The 22,197-nt window shown below is 35.0% G+C and overlaps 2 long non-coding RNA genes across 2 annotated transcripts in view; both read right to left on the bottom strand.

Moving 5' to 3' along the window:
- Positions 1-22,197, bottom strand: part of LOC135321540 (uncharacterized) — a 539,910-nt gene that overhangs the window by 21,616 nt on the left and 496,097 nt on the right. The gene's annotated exons all lie outside the window — the stretch shown is intronic.
- On the bottom strand, positions 1,976-21,824 carry LOC135321539 (uncharacterized). Its single transcript, XR_010381391.1, has 3 exons — positions 21,753-21,824; positions 2,419-2,489; positions 1,976-2,063 (listed from the first exon to the last, which is right to left on the bottom strand). It is a non-coding gene; the product is annotated as an uncharacterized LOC135321539 (long non-coding RNA).

Raw genomic sequence — 22,197 nt, 5'->3', positions numbered from 1 at the left:
GAATCTGGGCTTGTCTATGACTTGCTTTGACCCAGAGAACCTGACAGAAGTAATGGTTATCTTTTTAAGTTGTTAAGTTTCCAGGTGTTTCTTTCATTCAACACAAAATAACTGATACAACACTGACCAACAGGAATTGGACAAAATTATTTCAATAAATTTTCCCTGACAAATTAAATATCATGTGATATCTAGATATTAAGTTCACTATTCATGCCCCCTGCCAGAATGTGGCTTTCTTCACCTGTCTAGAAATTCTAGAGACCCTGAGCTGCGGTTGCTTCTTTCTTAGAGAGGATGGATGAGAGTGGACTAGCCTGCTTATTGACCTTGTCCTCTGTCAGCCACATCTGAAGGTAGCTGCTCATCTAAAGGTGGGATTCTGCACTGTTCCTATTTATCATTTTCTCCAGAGCAGAAACTGTGGACCTATGGTTACATGTGATCACAGTCCATGGAAGGACACATCACCATGGTCTTTTAAATAGATATAAAATGTCAACAGGCCTGGCTTATTAACACATACAGGTCCTTAATACAGGCTTAGGTAAAGATTGATCTTTGAGCTTCAAAAAAGAAACAAAGAGCTATTGGAGGTCATCAATGAGAGGATGTGACTTCAGCTGACTCATGAGCTGGACCCACCAATCAGAGCTCCTCAACCCCTCCACTGCCCTTTCCATGTACCTTCTGACCACCTTTCCCACAGCTGGAGCTGTTTTGAAGGACACAGCCTTGAGAGAGCAAAGTATGATGGAGACCATCTGGAAAGTACATGTGACTGAATCCAGTAAAGGCCTCCAAATAAACTTTTAAGATTCTCGTGGGCAGGTTCAGAAGTCTATTTGTCTCACAGCCACCCAAGACAAACCTCATATGTAACTTCCCATGCTTATTAAACCTGCCACATACCAGTCTGGAGTGGTTTGCCTCTTTCTTCAGTCTCTCTTTGCACTCTATGTATGGGGTCCATTTTTGAACCAACAAGAGCAGCTTCATTTCTCTAATGTGGCTATTGGCAGAAACCATAGATTGAATAAAGCACATCTGGTTACTACCTCCATCTACCTTAGAGGGTGGAGGAAGAGGGTAAAGGATAAAGGGCTCCTGACTTGAGTCCATGATGTTTGTAGAGAGGAGATTGCTCACTGCTTGGTAGTGAGTTCTTGAGTGCAGTATCTCAGCTTTACTACTTCAGACAAAGGCAGTGATTTTCGTAGAGAATGGGTGACAGCTGCAGCACTGATTCCACCAGGTTTCCAAGGAAGAGAGGCTGAAGGATTATGCTTTTAAGTGGCTAGGTGTGTTGCTCAGAGTTTTATATGTATTTATTTCTTTTTTTAAGCAGTAGGTCTCCACGTGGAGTAATTCTTCCCTGGGACATTTGGTAAGATCTGCAAAGATTTTTGATTGTCATTCTAGGAGTGCATTGCTATTGCAATCTCATCTAAGATGCTGCTAAAGGTCATAAAATGTACAAGTCAGCATCCCTCCTCACTCCCCCCCACCACAGACACACACATAAGCACAATCCTGTCCAAAATGGCAATAATGCCAAAGTCCAGAAACCCTGGTCTGGAGGAGCCAGGCCTTCCTTCCCAGATCAGGAGCACGCAGGTAGTTTTTGCTCTCAGTCTTTCAAATTGTGTAATTAAATCCCAATGACACTACTATAATTGAAACAGAATGGTTGTGCTTAAATTTAAACTACTCTATTATAGCAAAATAATGTTATCCTATTTAAAATTTACAGGGAACAGATTTCAAATGATTTAGGGAAGAATCTGTTATTCAAAGGGAAACAATAGGCCCAGGTCCCCAGTGTGGGATTCCATGAAACAATTTACATAATACATTTACCATTTACTAAATGGTATTATTTATTATTATTATACAATTTTAGTTTTATAAAGAAGCTTTCATGTACCTTGTTATTAACAATAGCCCCATATCACTGCTTAAAAAACTCATCTGTTACCCAAGTTGTAAATGAATCATTTCCTTGTGATGTCAGGGATCTTGGGGCCCATAAAAGGAATTTTTTTAGTGTCTATCAGAGTACACTACAAAACAAATATCATTAAGCATATGAAAAGCAGTATAATGCCCTTATTTTTTGAGAAGACTTAAAAGAAAACACTTATTTAATGAGATCCTCACACTGAACATTATACAAAGGTATGTGCAGCTTAATTAGGATTAAATTTAAGCCTTTTTTAAGTTGTAATTTAAATTATGCTTTTATGTTAACTTTTTAAAAATCTATTTACATGTATTTCTGAAATTTATTTGGATGGACATTTAGTTATATCATATTTACTCCTCTCATTCTTTCTAAAATAGAATCTAAAATAGGTTGAAGGTTGTTTATCATCTGAAAGTTAAAACTCAAACTGTAGATGATTTTTAGCTCCTTACGCTGTTCATTATTTCCTCCATTGTGAACTGGCCAAATGCTGTAGTTATTTAGAAGTCTTTTCCATTGTCTCCTGGAGAGAGTGAAAAGAAAAAGAAATGGGATAGGAGAAATTAGCCTAATGCATTGACTTTAAGAAGAAATAAATGTGAAATCTGTTATTGTACACATTTGCAGTTGGATAACTATTGTATGAAGTGACAGAAAACCAATTTTTATAGAATTTTTATACCATTAAAAGTATACTTAATTTTTTTGAAATTCTTGTTTTTGCCTTTGTTACTTACAGATCAAAATTTAAAATGAGTGCTTTTTGTTATTTTTTCTTCTCCATGAAAGTCATTTTGATAATTAGTCCGTTTATTAATGTGTTCCTTGATTTTAAGTTATTTCTGCTTCTTCATTATCTTGATTACATTATCTTATACAGTGACCCAATAAACTGCTGTTAACCCTTTTATTTACTGATTGATAAGGCGTGAATATAGTTAGCAGAAATTTTGTAAAAACTGAAGTGTCTCATATATGTGAAAGAATTTAATTTTATTTTTCTTGAATCTATATCCTGACATTGATGTTGTCATTCAAAACTGCTTTAAGCATTACTTTCTAAATTCTTACATTTATTCAACAAATATTGAATACATATAACACATCAGAATATCCTTAGACAAAGGGATATAATGATTAAAACAAAATATGTTTGCCTCCACGAAGCTTGCATTATAGCATACTCAATCCTTCTGATTATGGTGTTTCTCTTGATTCTCAATCTATACATTCATCTTTTTAACAAATATTTATGCTGTTCTTATGTGCTTGGCTTTGTTCTACATGTTTGGTACATAATGGTGAGATGATTACTATCTTCGTGGTTTTTAAATTAGAATGGGGAAATGAATATTATATAATAAAGGCAGACATGAATACAAAATAATGAGATTTTAAGTACTAAGAAAGAGACAAATGCTCTGTAAGAAAACAATCTGGGTAGCAGATTCTTGTATAGAATATGCAGCCCAGTATTGTCCTTAAAGAAGTAAGTCAACATGAGAGCTGAGTGAAGAGAAGGAAATAGCCATGCCCAAGAATTCAAATTCATGCTTTTCTGATAGAATATCATCACATTTAAGTACTGAGATGGGTAAAAGTCACAGTCTTCAGTACACCAGAGTCCAGTGCAACTGAAATTCAGTGAATAAAAGGAAAGAAAGATATTAGAAGATGCTGGGTGGTGGCCATGATGCTGAAGATCAAGAAGGTGTATTTTGGAAATAAAATTATCAGGAATTGGTGATATTTTTTATGTGAGGACTAAGGAATACAGAAGTATCAAGGATGACCCCTAAAATCTGAGCTTAAGCAGCAAAACAGGGGACATAGTTTATGGAAGGAGTGAGATGAGTTTGAAAAATGTGTTAGAGACACCTTTTCTGGCACTAAAGCAGAGATGTCAGGTGGAAAGCTGAGTATAGGTCAAACTTCAGAGGAGGTGATCAGATTGAAGTTAGAGGTACAATGAGAGGTGTCCTGGGCTGCAATTACAAGTCATAAAAACAGGTTCCCCAAAGAGTGTCTAAAGAAGATACTTCCAGTATAGATTCAATAGTAAGGTTTGAGTAGAGGAATAAAATCTTGGAGCATGCACTAAGAAATGGAGATACAGAGAAAATGGAACAAAGCTTTGACTTCCAGGGGATTAAGGTCAAGCTGAAGAGATATACATGTATCTGAATAGTTATATGATAAAGATATGTACTAGCTACTAATGGAGCACAATGGAGGAAACATTTAATTCTACTGAGGGTAGTTCAGAGGAGAGTTACAGAAGGATAATATGGAGCAATTCTGAAAAATCTTCAAAATAAATAACAAGCTAATAGGACACAGGGAAGAACATTCTGAGCAAAGGATTTGAGATTAAAAAATTCAAAGCATTTGAACAATTGTAAATAGTTCAGCTTAATTACACGGTTATAGCTTGTTTCACAATTCAAGATTTAGGTTAACCTTCACTGATGTACCTTTCCACCTGCATTTTACATTCCTGTAGTAATTAACAAATCATATTGCTTTTGCCCTCTCATTGTCTGCATTAACATTTTCTCTCCTGACTTGTCTTTAATCTGCACACTAAAAAGAGGAGCATAATTCCTTTTTATAAGCAAATGCTCATGCAGTTCTATGCAAAGAGCAGATGGTCTACAAATGTATCATTTTCTAAACAACTGTATTCTTGTCCCTTTGTCCTTGGTGGAGATGGAGGTAAAACTTTTAAATAGTGTGAAAACCACAATAACAGTATCCAAAATATTACAACATATTCTATCCTATCTGTGATGCCCTGATGTAAGTAAAACAATTCAGTGATCTGAAATTAACCTGTAATTAAAGTGTTGAGAATCAATCAGTACAATTTAAGTTTCATTAAATTCAAACACACTCAAAATTGAATCAATTTATTAAGCTTACTTATTTCCCAGTCCCCAACAGACACAATAATACCAACATGTAACAAGTTCAGACATAAACAGCTTCACTGTTCCACTTACAGAATTGAGACTACAACTTCCCAATTAGAATAAGGTACACTCTAAATACACATTAAAAGCAAGACAAGACACTCTAAATTGAAGATCTGCTTGCTGTTGGTGAAAATGCCTTGAAGTATTGTTCTTGATCTATATGCAAAAGTATAGGGACACACACTTCTCAAAAGAGAATATAAAGTTCCATCTAACCAATCCATCTTGTGCAGATTTTCCCTTCATTCAGCGCAAGTTTAGAATGTATAAATTATTTTGATCAGAATTCAGCAATAAAATCTTAACTCAAAAACAAAAACAACAGAAGTGTCTTGTTCACACAATGCCTGTGTGTCTTTGAAAAAAGAAAACTACCTGGAAGCAGTCCTTTCTGTAGCTTTCTGTGAATTTTGATTAACAGATTCCCTCATCTTGACTTGGAGCAACTCTCTTAGAATCATAAATTGTGAAAATTAATTGCACATTAAAGGTTCTGGCACCCAAGAAACTTGAGTTTTCCAAATTATGTTTTTCAAGACATTTAACTATATGCAACTATAGTGTAAGGAGAAGGTAGTTGTCAATATGAACACTTCAATAGAGTAGAAGTAGTCATGCTGAATTTTTTGCATTCAATTATTCATTCTATGTTATGTGATAACACATAATCTATCAATTATTTGTTAACTATCACAATTAAATTTGTCAGATTCTTTTGGTAAAACCACTACCAAAAATAGCAATGACTAAACATGCTTTTATAAGGATCAAGCAACCAATGCAGTTTAACACATGATCCATTAGAACCTCACATTTCAAAGCCTGGAGTTCTTTGACAGGTGGAAAAAATGTACACACTGTATACATTACAGAAGAGATCTTACAAACTTCTATCAATAAATATCCACAAAACTATTGCATGTCACTGCTAAAATTCAATTTCACAATTCAGTTGAAAAAATTCCATTGGTTACATATCTCATTTAAGTGTTGGAACGAATACTCAGTGACTTCTAAGAAATGATGGACAATCTGAATTAAATAGCTAATTAAATTAAAATCAAAACTATAATAAGCTACATATTTGATAAAAGTAATCTATATGTGTGTTTATCACACTAATATAATGTAGAATAAGATGGCTATAATTGTGGATGACTAGATCTACAGAGGTAGTAAAATGGTCCTGCTAGCTAGCAAATCTGATTATTAAAATCAGGACAGAATAAGAAGAAAGTAGGGAAGAGAGGGAGAGAGGAAGATGAGAGGGAGTGAAAGAGAAAAAGGAGGGAAGGAAGGAAGGATTTGTAGTCAAACTGTTACATGTCAGGCCCTAAAATAAATTATTTCCTTAATTCTCCAGCACTGGTTCTGTTATCCCCAGAATTTAGTTTAGCTTTTTTTTTTTTCCCAAGGTGAAAACATCAAGGTTTAGGAAGATTAAATAAACTTTCTGTGAACACATAAATAATGAAGGAAGAAACAGGATTTTAAACTATTGACTTTTTATTAAATCTGGACAACACAATTTACTTAAACATAGACTGATTAAACAAATATTTACTACTATTTGTTTTTATCATTTATGTACTTTCCTATAACTGATAATCACCAGCAAAAACTTTGGATGTAATGTCTCTTTATTTCACCATTGTAACAGGAGAAATAGAAAACATATTTTCTATACAAAACATTTGATTTTAAGATTTTTTTACTCAGCATGCTGGAGATAAATTCAATTAATTGTAGTTAAAATTAATCAGCAAGAAACTGAATTGGACAAAGGGCCTAATTGTTCCTTAAAACATTTATTTCACAGTCTGTTCTAGATGTCATTTTTTATGACATCTTGTTGGGACATCTCTTAATAATAAAAATAGTTACTTTTTTGAGATACACTTTTGAAAGGTTGTGATAATATAATACAAATAGAATAATACTGTTTTACTAAACTTGTGTAAATGCAAATTCCGAAACACAAGCATAAGTTCAGCTTTGTTTCTCAGTACAAAATTAAACTATACTAAATTAAACTATGCTAAAGGGAAGTGCTTGGCTAAGGGAGTTTGGCCATCTCAGTAAATAACCATCATTTATGCAGTTTGCTCATTTCCCTGCAATGCTTTTGCATGTTAAATAAAAATTGATATGAGTGAAAGGATATGAAATCTCTACTAACAAAGTATAAAGAAAAAATAACACACTAACTTAAAATATACTTCAGCTACCTGTCATGAGCAAATTTTAAAAAGCCTTTAATGAAAAGAAGTGCAGTACTTGGCAATATCAGTACTTGCTTCTATAGATGATTCAGCTTATTTGAGTCTTAAAAAGGACTCAGATATATTCGTGTCTTCATATCTGAATGCTATGTGGTTTTCCTGTGGGATAAGGTGAATTATTTCCATTTAATAACTTTAGAAACAAAAGATAGGATATTTCCATATTAAATTTTAGATGTTGGTATTTAAAATAGCACCTTTGGCCATAGCTTGACCTCATATTTTGTTTCTCTTTATTTGATATTAATCTTGAGTCATCATTTGCAAAATTTTGTGCATCGTACTTCTTGTGAATAATTAAAATGGGTCAAACCAAGGAATTGTATTTGACTTCTTTAGGGCAGAAAACTGGGAGAAAAAAGTTAAGAAATTCTACCAATTTACCAGGGATTGCTCAGCAAGGCTGACTGCAGGAGACTTTCAACTGCTTACCCATGCAAGGGTTCATCAGTAAACTGGCAATTTCAACTGTCTGTATTTACAAGTTCCTGCTGTTCAACATCAATAAACTCACTGACTGAATTCATGCAATTCAGCCACACAGCCAAGCACTGACTGCAACTGCAAGGAATGCCTTTGAAAAATTGAGATCAAAGATTGAATACTTGCACTTTTAAGTGTAGATCCATTCACATTCTTTATGACTCTTTAGGGAAGCACAGCAGTGGACAGTCATATAACTGCTATGCACTTACAGTTGGTGTTATTTGTTAAGAAAATGTATGGCAGTTTGAAGACCAGAAAAGGGATTGCCAAGATGACAGAGTAGAAGGACACATAGCTCACCCTGTCCCATGAACACACCAAAAATTATATACAAATACAGAACAATTCACACAGAATAACTCCTGAAATTTGACATAATTTCTCTTACTTTGGAAATACAAGGAAAGCCCCACAAAACCAGGTAGAGGAAAAAAAGAAAGAAAAAGGAAATTGGTGATTGATATGCTTCACAGAGAGAGAGCAGCATAGAAAGAAAAGTGCCCTCACCCCGGGAAGCTCCCTCTCCAGCAAAGTGATCCACAGGGACAGAACAGGAGCTTCAGAGGTTTAGAGGAGGAAGCAACAGCAGCTTAGCAGAAAGAACTAAGAGAAACCAGCAGTGAGAGTCACTGTGAACCCTAGCCTAAGATGCATGCCAGTGGGGACAGGCTGGGCTGAGCTGCTGGAACTCAGGCTTCCATGGATGAGCCTGGGGAGGGGACTGGGGTTGACTGCACACAGGCAGCCTCAGGAGCCTGGAGTGTGGTGCGGGCTGTGGCTAGAAGAGAGTGCAAATCAATCTGGGTCCCTCCATAGAAAGCACCATTGCATGTGGGATGAGGGGTTCATTGCAACCTTCATAGCTGCCATCTCCACTAGTGCACAGGGTATTGCTCTGCACCAATGTTGATGAGCATTCTTGTGAGAAGAGAGGTGGGGTTCAGTCACAGCCATCTTCTCAGCTTGCTCTGGAGGGGTACAACTGCTGGTGCTTGTCTTCTGGGCAGAAGAGGGGCTGAAACATGAACTGTTACCCAGGGGCCCTGCAACATCACAGGCAAGACTGTCATTCTAGTCCCAGGCAGAGGTGGTTGATTTGCTCTCCTGGTGCATTTGTGGACCTGTGCCTCTAAGACAAATGAGTGGAGATTTGGTGCACATTGGGGATGGGTTTGGCATCAACCGTGGGTCTGTTTACCCTGCTTTTGATTTGTGGTTACCCTGTTTTTTAATTATGTTAGCCCATTAGTATATCTATTTCCTTTAGAATGGTAGTCATATAGGCTTTAACACATCCTATGACGAATGCAAAGAAAATTTACATTTGGTTTCACTGGGGAATTCTACCAAACATACAGAGAAGAACACATATTGATCCTTCTCAAACTCTTCCAAAAGATTGAAGAGGAGGAAATACTACCAAACTCATTCTACAAAGTCACCACCACCCCAATATCAAAACCAGGTAAATATACTACCAAAAAAGAAAACTATAGGCCAATATCATTGATAAACATAGATGCAAAAATCCCTCACAAAATATTAGCAAACAGACTCCAACAACACATAAAAAAGATCATACACAATGATCAATTTGGATTCATCCCAGGGATGGTTCAATATACACAAATCAAACAATGTGATACACCACATCAACAAAAGAAAGGACAAAAATCACATGATCATCTCAATAGATGCAGACAAAGCATTTGATAAAATTCAAAACTCATTTATGATAAAAATTCTTACCTAAGTGGGCATAGAAGGAACATATCTCAACATAATGAAAGCTATTTATAACAAACCCACAGCCAGCATATTACTCAACAGTGAAAAGGTGAAAACCTTCCCTCTAAAATCTGGAACAAGACAAAGATGCCCATTCTCATCACTTCTATTCAACAGAGTAGTGGAAGTCCTGGGCACAGCAATCAGACAAGAAAAAGAAATAAAAGGAATCTAAATTCAAAGAGAAGAAGTAAAATTGTCACTAAATGTGGATTACATGATACTATATATAGAAAACCTTAAAGGCTCCACACAAAACTAATAAATCTGATAAAAAAATTTGGCAAGATAGCAGGATACAAGATTAACATTGACAATTCAGTTGCATTTCTTCACACTAACAATGAAATATCAGAAAAGGAAAATAAAGAAACAATCTCTTTTAAAATCTCATCCAATTAAAAAAAAATTCTTAGGAATAAATCTGACCAAGGAGGAGAAAGATTTGTATCAGGAGGACTACAAAACATTAATTAAGGAAATTAAAGATAACTCAAAGAAATAGAAAGATATACCATGGTCTTGGATTGGAGACATTAATATTGTTAAAATGACCACACTACCAAAAGCAATCATTAAAAAGTCCATGAATGATAAACGGAAGAGAGAGTGTGGAGAAAAGGGAGCCTTCACACACTGCTGGTGAGAATGTAGTTTGGTACAGCTATTATGGAAAACAATATGGAGATTCCTTAACAAAAACTAAAAATAAACTTACAATATTATCCAGCAATCCCACTCCTGGGCATATATCTGGAGATAACTCTACTTCAAAAAGATACATGCACCCCAATATTCATAGCAGCACTATATACAATAGCCAAGATATGGAAGCAGCCTAAGTGTCCATTGACAGATGGCTGGATAAAGAAACTGGAATATTTATACAATGGAATGCTACTCAGCCATAAAAAGAATAAAAGAATGTCATTTGCAGCAATATGGATGGACCTGGAGGTTATCATTCTAAGTGAAGTAAGCCAGAAAGAAAAAGAAAATTATATATGATATCACTCATATGTGGAATCTAAAACAAATTAAAAATAAAGACACAAATGAACTTCTTTACAAAGCAGAAATAGACTCACAGACATAGAAAAAAACTTATGGTTACTAGGGTGAAAGGAGCTGGGAATGAATAAATTAGAAGTTTGTAGATATATGTACTATTATATATATAATATATAAGCAACAAGTTTCTTCTGTATAGCACAGGGAAGTATGTTCAGTATTTTGTAGTAACCTATAATGAAGAATAATATGAAAACAAATATATGTATGAATACATATATGACAGAAACATTATGCTGTGCACCAGAAATTGACACAACTTTGTAAACTGACTTTACTTCAATTGAAAGATAGAAAGAAAGAAAGAAAGAAAGAAAGAAAGAAAGAAAGAAAGAAAGAAAGAAACTAAAAAATTTAAAAAAGAAAAAGATGGCCAACAAAAATAATAAACAAAAAGAGGAAAATTGGATTGGATTGTTTCAAAGTACCCCTTTATCTTATTATTTATAATTTAGTCAGTCCTCTATTCAACCATATATCAGTTGGTTATTGCCCCTGACATTCACTGACCTACTTTCTGTCTCTATCATCCTACTTATTCTAAACATTTCATATAAATTGTATCCAATATGTGGCTTTTTGTGTATGACTCCTTTCACTTAGCATAATCAGAACTACATTCTTTTTATGGCCAAATAATATTGTATTCTATGGATGTACCATATTTTATTTACACAATTACTTGTTGATAGACTTTGGCTTGTTTCCATTTTGGGGCTATCATGAATACTGATGCTGTGAAAATTTGTGTACAAATTTTTGAATGTATTTTTAAAATTTTCTTGGGCATGACAGTGGAGTTGCTGGATCATATGATAATTCTTTCTTTAACTTTTTGAAGAACTAGCTGCCTTAAAAATTAGCTTCACCATTTTACATCTCCCCCGACTCCAAGCAATGTATGAATTTTCCAATTTCTTCACATTCTTTTCTGTTATTGCCTGTCTTTTTTTTTTTTAATGATAGCCATCCTGGTAGGTGTGAAGTGGTACCTCAAATTGTATTAACTTTCTTAGCATTTACAAACTAAGTGATATATGTGTAGATATGAAAGTAGATTCATAGGGACATAATTAGATACATGATAGAAAGAGGTATACAGGCATATCTCAAAGATATTGCATGTTCAATTCCAGACAACTACGATAAAGCACATATCACAGTAAAATGAGCCACATAATGTTTTTGGTTTCCAAGTGCATATAAAATTTATGTTATACTACAATGTAGTCTATTTAGCTTGCAATATTATTATATTTAAAAAAAATACACATACCTCAATTAAAAATACTTTAAAAACTGTTAGCCATCATCTGAGCCTTCAGTGAGTCATAATTTTTTTACTTGTGAAGGGTCTTGCCTCGATGCTGACAGATCAGGCTAACAGTTGCTGAAAGTCGAGATGTCTGGCAATTTCTTAAAATAACAATAAATAGTAATTGATAGCAAAATATTGATTGATTCCTCTTTCACTTGAACACTTAGAGGCCATTGTAGGGTTATCAACTCATCTAATTTAAATATTATTGTGTCTCAGGGAATAGTGAGGCCCAAGGAAAGAAAGAGAGATGGGGGAACAGTCATGTCAATGGAGCAGTCAGAACACACACAGCATCTGTGAAGCTGGTTTTCATCTCATGTGAGTGGGGTTCATGGCACTCTGAAACAATTACAATAGTAACATCAAAGATCACAGGTCACCATAACAAATATAATAATAATGAAAAAGTTTGAAATACTGGGAAAATTGCCAAAGTGTGACAGAGAGATACAATGTGGAAAAATGGCAGTGATAGACTTGCCAGAGACCAGGTTGCCACAAACTTTCAATTTGTAAAGAAAAACCTCAGTATCTGCAAAGTACAGTTAAGTGAAGCACAATAAAATAAGATATACCTGCATATAGAAACTGCCAAACAAATTATGCAAATTCATGATTTATTTTTCTGAGAAAAAGCATACTCACAAGGTCAGATACACTTTTGTGAGAGGAATGACCCTTTTGAAGTCACTGGCATTGACTGGTTTTTGAAGGATGAACACTATTCACACAGAGTGAGAAGAGAGAGAAAACTCTTCAAATAGAATATTTAAAGTAACATTTTGGGAAGGCAAAATGTACAGGGTATCATTGTGAAACATTGGGTAGATCTACTTTGCTTGAGCAGACAGTTTTACAAGAGAAGAAAATAAACCTGAAAAAATATATAACCATCACAACTAAAATAAGGCAACATAAATAATTAGAGTAATTACATACATTCAATATTTTGAAACAATGCAAGATGATGATAAGTTTAAGTGGCATCATGAGTGAAACATCATAATTAACATGATGTGCACTGAAATTTTCATAAGAGTTTCAGAAAGGGATAGTATTTGAATGGACATAGACACATCCCAGGTTGGTCCAATACAGAAGGAACTATTGAGAATTAGATAAGAGATGGGCAAAGCTGTGCCTGCTATTCATTTCTCCCCACAAGCCTTGTGCTGTACCATGATATCCCACTGAATCTGGGCTTTCTGAGGACCCTAGAGCTAAGGTTGCTTCTGATCTCCATGTATTTCCATTCTTTTGAACCCAATTTGGCTACTAGTTACGTTATGTTTATATAAACGAAGTGTTTTATGTGAGGGTATTAATTAGCTATGTCAGCACTGGACTGCACCCTGCAGGTCTACAAGCCCTGTACTTGCCCTGCTTCAAGACCTGAGAAAGATCCCAGAGTCAGCAACAGAGATAATCAAAAGTTTAATGATTAGGGTGATCTTACACATCTGAAGCAAAGTCCTGGAGCAACATCCTGCCATGTGTGGGAGCTGGAGGGCAGGACATGATGGCAGTCTTTGCTCCTGGTGGGGAAGAAGAGGTTACCAGTCATAGGGGAGTTGATGTCAGGTTGGCTCATTGGTTATGAGGCTAATCAGCACAGGGTCATGCCTCTCACCACCCCTTGGATAAGCATAGTGGTGAGTTCTGATCTAAATCTAGAACAGTCATTAGCTGGGGCCTGGGGTGAATATGAAGGAAGATCAGTCTTATGAGTTGTCTGTAGGTGAAGCAGGCACCAGTCAAGCAGGAGATGTATAGAGAGAAGCCATCTTGAGTTGCCTGACCATACAGCCATCATCAGAGGTACATGTTATTTATTGACTGAAAATAAAGAATCACGGAGTAGTGACATCAGAATTCCCATACTCTCTTAAGGTTATAATTGCTTGTTCTCACTGTATGGGCAGAACCCTTGCCCCCAACTTTCTGTTGAAACTCAGGTTACAGGGAAGTGTCTTCCAGAATAATGTTCCTTGTATACAGGAGGTGGAACTGGAAATTAAGAGAATGGTTAGGATATCAGAAAACTAGACAAAATGATGACAAAGGGATGGATATCCATTCAGAGGAGAACATGAGAAAAGAGAGGGGAGAATGGCAATCTGATAGGGGACACTTAAAATAACCAACGTCAGAAAACAACCTTTGGGAGGACATTTTACTTTTCAACAGGAGGAGATCACCAAAAAGGAAATCATAAAGTTGGCTTGGAATGTGTGCCATCATCCTAAATAGTCTTAAGACGTGTGATGTGATATGTCGAGTTCTCTGGTGAGTGGAGTGATTAAGCTGTAATGACAGCTCCACAGGGCACAATGTCAGGAACCAGTCCCGATTGCTCTTCTGTTGAAGAGGGCAGTAGGGTGGAGGTGGTCTTCCATTTTCAAGTTCCTTCAATATGCTGGTCCTCAAGCCAGTGCATATGTATCTGGGGCAGCTGAAAAGAAGAAGGATGAAGAAGGGCATTGAAACCCTTTAAAATTGTACTCAAAGAACAAGTGACACTTACTTTTATATGTGACTGACTACAATTTAGTCACTAAATCTAGCTACAAGTCATGCTGGGAAATGTTCCCAGATAAGTAAAAGTATCATTTCTACCCAGGAAAGGAGCAGTGGACATTGAATGATAGATAACTGGCAGTCTGGCCCACATCTCCTTTAATAAAGAATCAGTGTAAATCCTCTTATAAACCTGTAGTTTTATGACTCTCAACCCTTGTCTCACAGAAAAGAAAAGTGAGTTTCAGAATCAAGAGTAGGCATTTGTGTCCTGCCTTCCTCTGCTCTAACGTCACTTGCTCTCTGTAAGTCAGCTGCTCATTCAGAGGAGAAAATATTTCTCAGATGCCAAAAGCAAAATTGATCTATTGTGAAAGAGTTGAAGTGTGTTCTAAAGAAACTTTAGACACTGCTCAGTCCTCGACACTGAAGGCCTTCAGGATGATTTGTGATTGTTATAATTATTTTTGGTTCCTTTAAGTTTGTGCTTAGAGCATGGGACAGGTAGCTGTATTTCATTTTAAATATATTTGGATGATGCTATTCATTGAGTAAATGTTGGTCGGACTTAATGCATATCAAGATCTGTGCTAGTCCTGATAATTCCTTTAGAAGAGAACAAAATATAGATAAAATTGTGATGTGTTACAGAACCCCAGACACTCATAATACAATGAGAAGATGACAAGTATTTCAATAACCAGCATGAACAACTTTACCACACATACACATGCCACATATAGAATATGTTATGTTATACATGCTACAACATGTATGCTACATATTATATTATACTATAGTGTATTATACTATACACTTTACTGTAGAGGTGAGTAATACATTCTTCCCATTTTCCAGGAGATATATCCTTAGTAATTTGCATTCAAAGAGAAAGTAGAAGAAGAAATGTTTCCACTTGTTTTGGGAAAGAGACAAGGTGTAAATATACTCAATCAATAGGACAAATTATTTGAGGGTACTTCCTTTTTTTATGTGTTCCTCAATACATGTACTTTCTTGCAGAAGTGTACTTGAGCATTTTGATCACTAACATATACATATCATGAAGATGCTGGGTGAAGATAAGTGTTTCAATAGGAAACTCCATAGCATACTCAACTGGAGAATTCTGCCACTGGCTAGAATGACAGATTCAGTGTAAATATCTAAGCACAGCACTAAGACGATTTAAATTTCCCTTTTTGTATGTGAAACACTGAGGTCATGCTTCTTACATGCAGCATGCTTGTGGGGTAATTGGAGTAGGTGATCAGGGCAATCACACTACCTGTGGATGGCTGGAGGGGATGGTGGGCACAGAATGCTCTGGAATATGACACGATAGATTACTACTCCTCTTACAATGTGTACCCCCCCAAAATAAGCTACTTTTTAGTATTATATATATAATAGTATTATAGATATATATAATATATCTCCTTAGATATTTAGTTTAATTCAATTAAACTTTTGGACAAATTGTGCAGTGTTATAGTCTGTCAGAAAACCTGATGTTACAGGTAAATAGAATACAAATTTAACACATTTTAATTCCCTGTGTAGAAAAAATAGAACACTTTAACATGAGAAAATTCACAATTTCAAAATTTTCATATCAATCTTTAAAGGCCACTATCTGCTTTTAGCTTGGGGAAGCAAACAATGAGGGCTTTTGTGATTGAAACAACGTGGTTTCCCATTTTCTCTATGACATATTGTCATTACTCAAATCTAATTTAATCAATCCATCTTATTAGTGTTTTCTGATATTAAAAAGGATATAAAATTACATTTTATTGAATTATAAGTGTGAGTAAAATAGCTATTAATATTTCCTGTGGGTTGATGTCCATGCACCAGAATGCAATTGTACTATTTTATTAAATTCAAAAATGTTTCTGTTTTTGCTGCCATTTGGTTTGCACATTCTGTGTCTTGAGTGATGTTCATAAAGTTTTCTTAAGATTTGTTTCTGCCATTGCCACAATACAACACATTTTTATAGTAATACATTCCTTTCGTATTTTAAGACAAAAAGATGTAGTATTATGGAAATATGGTTATGTTTCTAACAATCCTTCCTATGCTCTGGCAATCAGAGGAAGTCAAATTCTGCATTTTCTAAATGTTTATAAAAGCTTTATAGCTACCACAAATAATTTTAATATGAGGGAACATAAGACAGAATAAAATGATGCTGACAATATAAAAAATAGTATACACATATAATATTTTGATAAAAAGTGCATTTAGACAACATAATAATATTTAATTTTCATAACATTCTGGTGCAGGAATGCTATTATCTACAATTGAAGAGAAGTGAGTCCGAGAGGTCAGTAAACATGTTCAAAGTTGCACAGTTTAGATTTCAGATTCAGAACCACACAGTGAATCTTGTGACTCCAAATCTCTTACTCGTTCTGCTAGACCATGTTACTTCCAGAAATAGATCCAGGCAGCCCAGATCTATCTCCACAGTTTACTTTCTCAAAAGAAATTTCAGGTAGGCCAAATTAAATAAAAAATTGAACATCTATTTTTTTTTCTCATATTTAATTCAAGATCAAACTCCCTCTTCTATATGTGTCTTTATATTTGACCTTCACTTCAAATCCAAGTGCCTTTTTAAATGAGTTTAAATTTATTGTCTCTAGTTTATCTTTTAAACTAAGTAAATAATTTTCAACATCAGCCTCTACTACCAATTGAAACTGGTTAGTAAAAATGACTTTCCTTGTGGTCATATTTATTAAATTTTGTTTTGATGGGGAGGTATTTATCTATCTATCTATCTATCTATCTATCTATCTATCTATCTATCTATTTATTATTTGTTTGTTTGTTTGTTTAAATGAAGATATTGGGGATTGAACCCAGGATCCTGTGTATACTAAGCATGCACTCTACCACTGAGCTAGAATTTTGTTATAGAATGAACTGTGTCCCTGTATAATTTGTATGCTGAAGTCTAAAACTTGGCTGCCTCAGAATGTGACCTTATATGGAATAGAGCTGTTGAAGGTGTGATTAGTGAAGATGAAATCATGGTGGGCTAGTGTGGGTCTGTAACCTAATACGAACGGAGTCCCTGTGAAAAGGGAATATTAGAGCATGGGTACACATGGACACAGGGAGAATGCCACGTGGAAATGAAGGTAGAGATCAGGGCAATGCTTCTTCACACCAAGGAACGCTAAGGACTGCCAGAAAAGCACCAGAAACTAGGGGAGAAACCCTAGAAGGAATCAGCCCCACTAACACCTAGATCTCAGACTTTTAGCATCCTAATCAATAAATCGCTGCTTAAGCCATCTAGTTTGTGGTATTATACAGGCCTCATCGGTTAATACATAGCCTTTTCTTTTCTTTATCAAATCCAGTATTCTTGTCAGGCTCTTTCATCTTTATTATGTCTCTAAAAAATTTGGATTTATCATCCCCTATAATGCCTAAAATGCTGGTCTTCTTAAGGATCGTCCTTTATATACAGTTTTGGAATAATATCAAAAGCTGTGGTTTAAACTAGTACTCATTTATATACCAAAATTGCATATGTCTTCTAAAATCAGGCACAGACTACCCAACATATCTAAAACTGAATTCAGTACACTTGGTGCATTTCCCTATCTTCTTATCTCTTCCCCACTCTCTATTGCTGTAAGTCACTCCTTTGACTCAGTTACTCCAGCAAGAATCTTGAATGAAGGTCAATCTATATTTGCCAACTTCATGTCCTACTTTTAAATAGTACATAAGCCCATCAATTCTATATCCTTAATAATTCTTGAATAAATCCACCTTTTTATAACCCTTTACATTCTCTCCTGGTCAACTTCAGTACTTTCCTAACTAGCCTTTCTGACTTCTGCCTTGTGTACTTCCCCCAACTCATTGCTGTTCTGTTTAAAGACCCATTCTGTTCTGTAAGATATAATACAGTGTATTGTGACTTTTTAATTTTATTTTTCATTTAACTCAGGAATAATTGACAAATAAATTGAAATTGTGATTCTTTTTTTTATTTATTTATTTTTTATTTTTACCAGTGTTCAGCACAATTTTTCAGTTATTCATGGACATATACACACTCATTGTCACATTTTTTTCTCTGTGAGTTATCATAACATTTTGTGTATATTTCCCTGTGCTATACAGTGTTGTCTATTCTACAATTTTGAAATCCCAGTCTATCCCTTCCCACCCTCCACCCCCCTGGTAACCACAAGTCTGTATTCTCTGTCTGTGAGTCTATTTCTGTCCTTTACTTATGCTTTGTTTTTGTTTGTTTGTTTGTTTTAGTTTAAAGCATTACTGAAGAGAAAGAAAGAGGCTGGAGGAATAACTCTCCCAGACTTCAGACAATACTATAGAGCTACAGTCATCAAGACACATGGTTTTGGTACCAAAACAGACATATAGACCAATGGAACAGAATAGAGAGCCCAGAAATGAACCCACAAACTTTTGGTCAACTCATCTTTGACAAAGGAGGCAAGAATATACATTGGAATAACGACAGTCTCTTCAGCAAATGGTGTTGGGAAAACTGGACAGCAGCATGTAAAACAATGAAGCTAGAACACTCCCTTACACCATATACAAAAATCAACTCAAAATGGATTAAAGACTTAAACATAAGACAAGATACAATAAACCTCCTAGGGGAAAACATAGGGAAATCATTATCTGACATACATTTAAAAAATTTTCTCCTAGAAGAAATAAAAGCAAGAATAAACAAATGGGACCTAATGAAACTTACAAGCTTCTGCACAGCAAAGGAAACCAAAAATAAAACAAGAAGAAAACCTATGGAATGGGAGAAAATTTTTGCAAGTGAAACCGACAAAGGCTTGATCTCCAGGATATATAAGCAGCTCATATGACTCAATAAGAAAAAAATAAACAACCCAATCCAAAAATGGGCAGAATACCTAGACAAGCAATTCTCGAAGGAAGACATACAAATGATCAATATGCACATGAAAAAATGCTCAATATCGGTAATTATCAGAGAAATGCAAATCAAAACTACAATGAGGTATCACCTCACACCAGTCAGAATGGCCGTCATTCAGAAATTGTGATTCTTAATACACATTAATGAGAATAACAGTTTTTAGATGCAGTTCATTTATGCAACACATCTTTCTATTTTTAGCATCTAGGTTTCTTTAACCTTAATGCATTTTGATTTCCATTCTTTGTAATGATGAAACATTGCAGATTTAAATAAATTTACATCAGTGTTTTTATTATCTGTTAAGTTTAAAACACCATAAACAAAGCCTCTTTTTTCCCTGTCTACTTCACCTTCAAACCTCCTGCCCCTCCCCGAAAACATGCATACACACACACACACACACACACACACACACACACACAGTGTCATCACTCTCTCTTTTTTTCTCAATTGTGTCAGCAACATGCCATGGATATAGCAAACATATGTCTTGGTTGGTCTTTTTGTGAGTCTGAATGAGGTTCTTATGCATCTGTAAGTGATTGATTAAAAAGAAATTTTTGATTTCATAGAAAAAGTGGTAAAATGCTTTGGAAAGTCTTTCAAAATAGCATTTCTAAACTTGAAGTGGAATTTTGACATTTTGGCATTTAACATTTTAAGTTTTATCCATTTATTAAGCAATTTAATGTGTTTTTGTCACCTGGCCTTTTCTGTCTTATTCATATATTTCCAGATGATACAATTTTCTTCCCCAAAGAAACTTCATAATGGCAAGAATCTTAGTTATATTCTTGATTTTGTGTTCTGTAAGGTTTTATTGAACCATACAATTCTAATAGCATCTTTTTTCTTTTTTGGTGGAAATGGGAGAATAAAAAATCATTTGTATCAGTATAAGTCAAATACTACTTTCTTTCAATAATTAAATATTTTAAGTAAACTGACCTATTAACAGTTTAACTTTTTAATTTTTTCTTGTTCATTTCCCGCCATGAAAATCCCTAATTTTTAGCACAGTAAGCAAAATTTCCTTGGGTGACTAGATCTTAGAAATTGGAAAATGCATTTGCTCAGGCAATAAGGGCTTTATTATATCAACATATTTCTGCCATGCTTATAAAATCATTAAGCTGACACCTTTGGGAAGATTTTAATTAATTACAAAATGTCAATTAATTGATGGAGTAAAATGAACAAAGGTAACATGGAACAGATTTAGCAGTATACGAAAGAGTTGGATATCTTCAGTCTATGCTTGATAGAAAGTTCTAATTTCCCTTTCTTGAGAACAAAGGACACTGGACTTAGACATCTGTTTCCAATTTTGCTGTTAAGGAGATTTGGGCCCAGGTAGGTCACTTAACTGATGGACATCTCTTTTCTCATAAATGAAAGGACAGGATCAGAGTAGGTAATTTCTAAAATTCTTTCCAGCTCTAATATTTTATTTTTTTTGTCAAAATCTATCAGCCTTAGTGATACATGTTGTCAAAGACTAGAGATATAGAGAATGATGATGATGATAATGATGATTTTGATAATGTCTAATATTATTGAGTGTTATATGCCTGCATTTGATTCCCTAATTGTTCTAATAGGGGAATATTACTGCCTTCCAATTTATTAATGAGAAAATTGAGGAAAATATAATTTAACTAATATGACCAATATCATAAAGCCCTATGCGAAAGTCAATTATTTCAAATATTAAGCTTTATGGAAAGAATATTATCAGTGTTCATCAGTATCCTTTCTGTGCACCAGCAAGACTACATTATTTATCCACTTGAAGATCATTAAGGTCATGTGATTAGCTTTGTCCAATGGCCATGAGTCAAATTTACATGTATAAGTTTTGGCACAAAGCATGGAAAAACCAGCAATGGCTCTGCAGGTGCCTCTTTTTCTGAGATGCCCATCAGGAGGCAGTAAGCTCCATATGATGTTGCTTCAAGATGGTGGTACTTTCCTTGTATTCTGAATCACTGAGTTGCTGGTTGTGGGACAGTTCATCTTGCTTCTCATCTGGATACAGACTTTGCTAGAGTAAATTCTAAATCTTTGTTGTTTAATCCACTGAAATTTGGATTAAATCCACACACACACATATATGAGGACATTTAGCCTATATACAATTCAGGACATTTTCATCTTCAATGAAAGTTAAGGGCATGAAGCTTTGAAAGTTTTCCATGTTATCAATTATACCAGTATTTCCTGATATAATCAGCCACCTGGTAGTTAGCATTGGCTACCATGAAAACATTCTTAAGCATGAATCATTCTCCCCTGCTAGATTATCTCCTTTTTTCTCACTTCTATCTCTCTTGAAACCTCTTATTCCTTGCTCCCAACTTCATTTTTAGGAAATACATACCTTAACAACTCCTCTTTTTTTTTTTGGAAATATTCTTTCTTTCAAGATTGAGAAATAGTATGAAATATTTGATTTTCAATACTGACGTTTTATAGCAGTGTGATCTCATCGAAGTTATGTCTCAGTCAGATTCAATCTGAAAATGAAAACAAATATGAGTATTATGTGAAAAGGGGTTAGATATGTGATAGCACTTCCCCAAATTGTGTGTATTGCTGGGGTCATAAATTTCTAAAAGGGAGAATTGGAGGCTCATGGAACAGACAATAACCAACCCTTTGAAGTAAAGCAGTTTGGGCTGCCCAAGTGGGTCTGCAAATGAGACCTGGTGCAAAAGATTATGGAAAGCTGCTGTCTCCACATATCTGTTGGGTCTCAGTGGCTCTTGGTCAGCAAGATTTTCATTTGGGAAGATGATGTGGGTGTGGAGCCAAAGACAGCAAGA

The sequence above is a fragment of the Camelus dromedarius genome, chromosome 6 (genome assembly GCF_036321535.1).
Source record: "Camelus dromedarius isolate mCamDro1 chromosome 6, mCamDro1.pat, whole genome shotgun sequence".
NCBI classification, from domain to species: Eukaryota; Metazoa; Chordata; class Mammalia; order Artiodactyla; family Camelidae; genus Camelus; species Camelus dromedarius.
This window is presented reverse-complemented; position numbering and strand designations above follow the sequence as displayed.